The sequence below is a fragment of the Salvia splendens genome, chromosome 14 (assembly GCF_004379255.2).
Source record: "Salvia splendens isolate huo1 chromosome 14, SspV2, whole genome shotgun sequence".
Lineage (NCBI taxonomy): Eukaryota > Viridiplantae > Streptophyta > Magnoliopsida > Lamiales > Lamiaceae > Salvia > Salvia splendens.
Window position 1 is genome coordinate 6151490 of NC_056045.1, and position 8957 is coordinate 6160446.

Below are 8957 nucleotides of genomic sequence, written 5' to 3' on the forward strand. Positions count from 1 at the left end.
TTTTCGGGAGTCCTTCCCGCACCAACATCTTCCTCAGTAAATTGGGCTTCATCGCCCCCAACTACGTCTAGGGTTTCCTTTTCTACATCCTTCTCAGAATTTAGGGCTTCTCCGCCCACTTGAACATCATCATCATCAACAACGGCATCCCTCTCAACAGACGCCTCCAGAACAGGGGTTTCCCCCTCAACCCTACTAACAGTATTAGCGGTGTCTTCAACTACCGCAACAAGAGCATCTACCCCCCCAACAACACTCTCCACCAAATTCACAGCAGAAATATCAAGGTTTACTCCCTCTGAAACACCATCACCTCCAAACTCTAAAACAGGGGTTTCCTCCTGAGAATCAGAACCTAACCTGGGTTCACTTACGGCCAATAACGTCAGTCCCGCGGCCAGATCTGTCTCTACTTCGCGAATCTCCGCAATGGGTGATCCTGGAACGTCGGGCACTGCATCGTCCTCCGGCCTGGTGGCGGTTTCTGGGACTGTGTCCTGGGCAGAGGTGGTTTCTTCTGGAATAATGGTAGCAGCCTCCGGTGCGGTTTCTTGTACAGCAGTGGGTGGTGTCTCGACAACCTCCGGTTGTGTCACGGTGGTTGTTGGAACGGCTGGCATGGGTTGTCCCATTGCAAACATCGCGAACGCTTGCATCGCTTTATCGGCCCCTCCGAACTTCTGAAATAGTTCATTCATGAACTCCGCCGCACTCTTCTCGGTGGATCCAGAAGCGCTGCTGGTTCCTTGTTGGTTATCCATGGTATTCTGCAGAAAATTTTGAAAAGAACTTGGGCGAAATTTTCAGATTAGGGTTAGAGAGAGATTGAAATTTGGGGTTTTTGATTTGGGAGAGAGAATATTTGGAGAGAGAATGAGTAATGAAAAAAATAAAAAGGCCAAAAACCGATCATAGTGTAGGCATTGGAGAGGACAGTTTCCTTTTGCAGGCGGGTGCAGGTGGTGACGCTAGCGACCGTACGCCTCCCCATAAAGTGCTCTTTGAAATCCGGACCGGTGCCAACTCCCTCCAAAACTCTTTTACCCCACAATTCCTTGCTCAAGTAAATTCCTTCTGCCAAAACACACTAAAAGAAAACATCAAACTAAAAAAAACAAATATGAAACGCCGAACTCCCCGGGTCTAGGATATGACAGCATCAAAAACATTCCCGATGGGTCTGGTGTTTCGAAAATATTTTTGGAAGAATAAAATTTTTTATTTGTTTGGATTTTTCTTGATTTAAAGAAAGCAATTAAATATTTACAAAATTGTTGTAAAGTGTTCTCAAAATTTCCTGGATCAGGGTATGGTCAAACTTTTAATTACTAGACCCAGGAGATATTTTAAAAACACTTCCTTCCTAGACTGGTTAGGTGATATCAAAGAGTGCGCGTAGTGGCACTTCGTCCACTACACACAACTCTGAGCTATCCCTAAAGACCTTTATCCTATGTCCATTGACAAGAAAAGGTATGGAATTTGGTGCACTTCCCTGGATTTCAACTGCTCCGTTTGCTCGAAGTCCCATGATGATGTAAGGCCCAATCCATTTAGACTTTAACTTTCCAGGCATCAACTTGAGCTTGGATTGAAACAAAAGGACTTTCTGTCCTACCCTGAGTTCCTTGACCCGGAGATTTTTATCATGCCAAAGCTTAGTTTTTTCCTTATACCACATGGCAGATTCATAAGACTCAAGCCGTAACTCTTCCAGTTCCTGGAGCTGCATCTTCCTCTCTTCTTCACAAGCCTGCGGATTCATGTTGATCTCTTTGACCGCCCAGTATGCTCTGTGTTCGATTCCCACGGGTAAGTGGCACATTTTTCCGAATACCAACCTATATGGTGACATACCAATAGGTGTCTTATAAGTTGTCCTATAAGCCCATAATGCATCATCCAGTCTCTTACTCCAATCCTTCCTAGACGGGTTCACCGTTTTTTCGAGAATGGCCTTTATCTCCCTATTTGATATTTCTGCCTGGCCATTGGACTGAGGATGATAAGGTGTAGACAACCTATGGTGGACTCCGTATTTCTTCATGAGAGCCTCTATTGTACGGTTCTTAAAATGGGTTCCTTGGTCTGAGATGACAGCCCTAGGGATCCCGTACCTGTTGAAAATGTTAGACCGCAGGAATTTGGCTACTTCCACAGCTTCGCAGGAGGTCGTAGCTTTTGCCTCTATCCATTTCGAAACGTAGTCCACCGCCACAAGTATGTATGTATTCCCATATGAAGATGGAAATGGACCCATAAAGTCCATACCCCAAACATCGAAAATCTCACAAACAATCACCGGAACTTGTGGCATTTCGTCCCTTCTAGAAATTCCTCCAATCTGCTGACACCTTTCGCAATTCTGGCAGAATTCGAATGCATCCTTATGTAATGTAGGCCAGTAGAAACCACTGTCTAGAACCTTCCTTGCAGTCTTCCTAGGTCCAAAGTGACCCCCACAAGCTAAAGCATGGCAATGATTCAGCACATCCCTTTGCTCCCACTCCGGAATGCATCTCCTAATTACCTGGTCAGCTCCCATTTTCCACAAATACGGATCGTCCCAAAAGTAGTATTTGGCTTCACTTTTTAATTTCATCTTCTGGGCCCGGGAAATTTCGTCGGAACTGGGCACTTCTCTAGTGACCAAGTAATTTGCTAGATCAGCGAACCATGGCTCTGCATTCGCCTGGCATTTCCTTTTTTCAGCATCTCCTGGACCTGTTGCTGCCATTACTTCTTCCCAATTGATAGGTCTAGGAGAATCGTTAAAATAATAAAGATGTTCTTCCGGGAACGCATCAGGTATTGCTTCATCCGTCTCACCTTGGTAAATGCGACTCAGGTGATCAGCCACCTTGTTCTCCGTCCCCTTCTTGTCTCTGACTTCCCAGTTAAACTCCTGTAACAGTAACACACATCGGATCAACCTTGGCTTAGACTCCTTCTTTGCCAGTAAGTACTTTATCGCAGCGTGATCTGTGAAGACTATCACCCTCGACCCGAGCAGATATGGTCGAAATTTTTCAAAAGAGTACACGACTGCCAACATTTCCTTCTCCGTGGTGTCGTAATTTTTCTGGGCTTGATTTAGCGTTTTTGACGCATAGAAAATCACGTAACTTTTTCCGTCAACTCTTTGACCTAGCACCGCCCCTACTGCATAGTCACTCGCATCGCACATGATTTCAAACGGCAAACCCCAATCAGGTGCTCTGATGATGGGGGCAGATACTAATCTGTCCTTCAGCAGCTGAAAAGCCTTAATGCACCCCTCATTAAAAACAAACTCAACATCGTTATGCAACAGATGAGTGAGTGGCTGAGCAATTTTGGCAAAATCCTTTATAAATCTCCTGTAGAATCCTGCGTGACCTAGGAATCCCCTCACTTCCTTTTGATTTGTCGGGTGGGGCAGTTTTGATATCACGTCCACTTTTGCTTGGTCCACCTGTATGCCCCTTTCCGATACTACATGCCCCAGGACAATTCCTTCAGGGACCATGAAGTGGCATTTCTCGAAATTCAAAACCAAGTGCTTCTCTTGACATCTTCTCAGCACTACATCCAAGCTCGCCAGACATGAATCAAATGAATCCCCGTATACAGTGAAGTCGTCCATAAAGATCTCGATGCAATCTTCCAGCAGGTCTGAGAAAATACTCATCATACATCGTTGAAAAGTGCCTGGTGCATTGCAAAGGCCAAACGGCATTCTCCGATATGCATACGTTCCGAACGGACACGTGAAAGTTGTCTTCTCCTGGTCCTCGGGGTCCACGTAAATTTGGAAATACCCACTATATCCGTCCAAGAAACAGAAATATTGCTTGCCTGCTAATTTCTCCAGCATCTGGTCAATGAACGGAAGGGGAAAATGGTCTTTCTTGGTTGCCTCATTCAATTTTCTGTAGTCAATGCACATCCTCCAACCGGTGACTAGCCTGGTCGGTACCAACTCATTCTTGTCGTTCTTGACAACCTGGATTCCCGACTTTTTGGGTACCATGTGTACTGGGCTAACCCATTCACTGTCTGGTATGGAATAAATGATTCCTAGGGATAACAACTTCAATACCTCCTTCAATACCTCTTCCCTCATATTGGGATTCAATTTGCGTTGAGGGTCTCTGCAGGGTTTCGCTCCTTCATTTAATCGAATGTGATGCATGCACAGATCAGGGCTAATCCCTACCAAGTCAGAAAGTGTCCAACCAATAGCGTTCTTGTTCCTTCGGATGACTTTCAGCAGCTCCTCTTCCTGTTCCTTGATCAAGTTGCTGTTGATAATCACCGGAAAAGTCTCATTCGCCTCAAGGTAAGCATACTTTAGGCCTGGCGGAAGTGTTTTCAACTCCTTCTTGGGAACATCTTTTTCCTGGGGCAGGGGGTTCTTTTCTGCTGCTCCAGTCGTCATCCCCTTAGTCGATCCAGGAAGATCTTCCTTGCTTGCCCCATAAAGTGTCTCCCTCGATCTGGCTAACTCGGGCTTGGTGCAAAATTCCAGAATTGCTTCTGCTAGCTCTTCATCTGACAACTTGCTCGTATTCATTGCTTGGCACCAACTGGCCACCTCCCTATCAACAGCATGACTCATCTCTGAGTTCTCAATCTGTCCCTGCATTAATTCAGTCTCGAGGTATTCCTGGACCAAGGGGTTAATGATATCTACAGAATGCATATTTTCAACATCAAGTGGCTTCTTCATTGCCTCATCTATGCTGAATGTATATTTATCCCCATTGTAATCGAGACAGATAGTACCATCAAAGACATCAATGATAGTCTTAGCAGTTCGCAGGAAAGGTCTCCCCAATAATACTCCGCCAGACTCTACAGACTCATTATCGCTCATCTTAATCACATGGAAGTCAGCCGGGTACAGGAAGTCGTGTACCTTGACTATTACGTTCTCGAGCACTCCTTCAGGGCAGATGCATGACCTGTCCGCCAATTGGATCACAACCTTCGTATCCACCATACCTACTCCCACTAACCTCTTGTATATGGACAGGGGTAACACATTTATGGATGCTCCCAAGTCACACATAGCATGCTCAATTTTTACATCGCCGATGGAAATAGGCAAGGTGAACATACCTGGGTCATTGCATTTCGAAGGCATCCTCCGCTTCTGAATTACCGCGGACACATTCTCGCCTATCAAGATTTTTCCACTAGGTCTAGCCTTCCCAGCTATAAACTCTTTGATGAACTTGCTGAAAACTGGCATTTTCAAAGCCTGTAAGAAGGGTAGATTTATCTCCAGTTTCCCGAAAATATCCATAAGATCCACTGGCTCATCCTTCTTTTTCTTTGCCTCTCCTCGGTTTGGGAAAGGTTTTGGTCGTTTCCCGGTTCCGGAACATTCACCTGCTGAAGATTCATCGACTCCTTTTTTCTCTACCAATTCCGGTTCTGGATCTAGGAAAAATGGTTCGATTGTCCTGGGCAGCCGTTTCTCTAAATCTCCTGCCTGAAGTTCATCTCTAACTGCAGGGTTGCTTTCAACCGAGTTTCTTGATTCAGTGGTTTTTTCCTCTGTTTCCTTATCCTTAATGGGGGTCGTGACCTCTCTGTACCTCATGACCGGCCCTTCGTACTCCTTCCCAGATCTCAGCGTGATCTGGCTAATATTGGCTTTGTCAGGTGGTCTTACCGATGCAGGAATCTTGCCCTCGTTTCCCCGCATATCACTCAAGGAAGTAGCTATTTGAGACAACTGTTTGGCCAACATATCCATTGCCGCCTTCTGTTCTTGCTGCGCATCCTGAAGCTTGTGGACCACATCATTGTTCGACTGTAAATTGTTCTGAATGTGCTGCTGGGAACTAACGAGGTCGTGAACCATCTCATCAAGGTTCCTTGGTCTAGAGCTTGGCTGACTAGGGCCTGGCCCTATATTTTGGTTTGTTCCACTTCCTTGGCCTGGGCGAATGTGCCCTTGACCTCCTGGATTGTTGTTGAAATTACTTCCTTGACCTGGGTAAGGTGCTTGGAAATTCCTTTGATGTGGTGGTACATAAGAATTCCCTTGATAATTTTGATTCTTGTTTCCCCAGGTCGAGTGATCTCCTTGATTACGGTTGTTCCAATTTCCTTGCCCCTCATGATTTCTCCAGTTACCCTGCCTCTCGGGCTGCGGTGCGGACTGTATACTCAGTTGGGGTGCTGGCTGGCTTTGCTCGTTTTCAGACCATCTAAAGTTCGGGTGATTCCTCCAGGGTGCATCTCTTTGTCTTCCTTGGTTCCAACTTCCATCCGGATTCCAACTTCCCATCGCGTTCGCCTGGGCCTGGTAATCACCTTCCTGAGGTCCGTAATATTGCTGGAGTTGATTATCTACTGGACCTAACAACTTAGCCGTTTCCCTTGGTGCGGCTGTATTAGTTTTTTCGATAGCATTCAGCAAGGCTTTCTCCAGCCTATCAATCCTTGCTTCAACTTTGTCATCCTCCTGCTCCCTCAATGCATTCACAGAGCCTTTTCTCACAGCATTCCTCGTACTGTCATACGCCTTCTTGGCGTCGATTAATCTTCCCAAAATCTCTCTTGCCTCACTTCCTCTCTTTCTTGTAAAATTCCCCCCGCTCGAGGAGTTCATCAAATCCTTAGACTCGGGAGTTGCCCCTTCATAAAACAGAGAGTAGGTCTCTGCCTCTATCATCCGATGATTCGGGCATGCGTCCAGCAATCCCTTGAACCTTGACCAGTATTGGCTCAATGACTCATCGTAATCCTGCTTGCATTCCACTATCTCCTTCTTCAGAGCGTTCGTCTTGTTGGATGGAAAGAAGTAATCTAGGAACTCCAATTTAAAGTCCCTCCAGGTGCGGATAGAATCCAGGGGTAATCTCAACAACCATGTATTTGCCTCCCCCTTTAGAGTGAAAGGAATCGCGCGCAAGCGATAGTCCTCCTCTGTCGCATCATTAGGCCTCTTTTGAATGCCACATAACTTGCTAAACTCGTTCAAAAACTCGTACGGGCATTCACTCCTTCGCCCAGAAAATGTTGGCAAGACACCTAACACATTCGTTTTGATCTCAATAGATCTCTGACGTGGGTTCATCACTATTGCGTGTGCTGGTTCTCCATCGAGATGAGCCGTTAGTGACCCTATTTCTGGATCTGGGTCCGCTACGTGTGCCATCTCAACTTCCTCTTCCTCCTCTGTTTCTGACTCTGTTTCCGATTATGGTGGGGACTCCGGATCTGTTCGTCCTGAAGATTCCCAGGATTCGTCACTCAAAAACTCAGTCGGGAACGGATCTCCCGTCGTGAACCCTGATCTGGTAGTCACAGTGGAGGCTGTATCCTTGATCTTCCAAACGAACTGACCGTATTTCCAACCAGACGAGTTACTCCGGTGGAAGCTCCTGCTCATGTACTACAAAGAAAACGGAAAGAAAAAGTAAATTAAAATTATTCACACCAAAAACTCTAGGCACTAACATAAAGTACGCCATCCATCCCCGGCAACGGCGCCATTTGAAACGAGGTATTTTTTTTTATATCGCGTGTGCACAGAAATAGATCACTGCAAGCGCTTGGTCAAGACACCACGCTCCTTAAATCCACTAGAGCACAAGGTCTAGGAACTTAAGAGAACATAAAGTGCTTGGTCGTTGGACACACATCGACTCCCCTTCAAAAAAATATAAATCCCTCAACCCGAATACTATGAATTAGTATAGGGAAGTGGGGTCGATCCCACAGAGATGGACTCGCAAAGTAGTGCTCAGAGACTTTGGACAGACAAATGGCTGCTGCCACGCAACAAAGGGTTGAGAATTTTAAACTAACTCTAGACCTAGGCAGAAAATGTAAATGCTAGACCTAGGACATGTTAAACTTGTAAATTCAGACTTCGACAACAAGAAACATAACCACTTCCTAGACAGTGTAAACAACTACCTAATCTAGCTAAACAGAATATGACTGAAAGTGGGGACCATAATTCCAAAAATGGCAAGTACGGAAAGAACTGCAGATTAACAAACTCTGACGCTAGCTCGCAGCAAAATGCATCCTCTCAACCAAATTAAACTTGCAGATGAACAAACAGAGCAAAAAGCGAGATTCGAACAGAATATAGAGATTTGGTCGTCGTTATCTTGCTGCAACTCGGAAACACATCAGATCTGCGTACACTAGACGGAATGAAAGAAAAACACGTAAACTAAGCATGAAAATCAGATCGAAACTACTCAGATTCACGTCAGAATACTTGATCCACTCCGGATCCAAGACATCCGAACCCAACAACCAACAAATCCAGCAAATCCAACCAAAATTCCTCCACAATCCAACTCCAATCTCCCAGATCTGACCATTAACCTACAATAACTCAGTAAACAGCTGCGAAACGCATCCAACTCAGACAATTTAAAAACTCCAAAATCTCAATAAGCGAAACGATCAAACCAGAAATCAACACAATCGCCATAACGGAAAATCAAACTTGCATTTAAACCAGAAACTATTCGGTGAAAACAGCGAACCGAGCTTCGAACAACGAAGCTCGGCAGAGTAAGCAAAATGCGGAAAGCGGAAAATAAATTGTTTCTTCGCTCCTAACAAGAGCGGTGTTACACCATATCGGAAGCTAAGATGAAACCCGAACGTGCGAACTGAGATCTCCTCAAAACTAGTATCAAGTGTGTGTGTGGGAAAGTGAACTAAGCAACAGGCTGTGGTGAGGTCTCCCCCGGGAAGATCCCTCCAGCTTGCATGCTTCTGCCTTTTATAGATGCGGACATAGCCCTTGAGTCTTCGTAGAAATCCCTATTCTACCCTTCAACTCTGGAGCTTCCTCCGTCGAGCAATTCTCTTCATAATCGTTCACTAAATCGCCAGTTCCTCGACCTTGTGATTTTTTGGTCTTCTTTCCTGGACCTGGCGAATTCCTTCACACACCTGGCTTAAAACGTGCGTTAGTTCTAATAAAATCA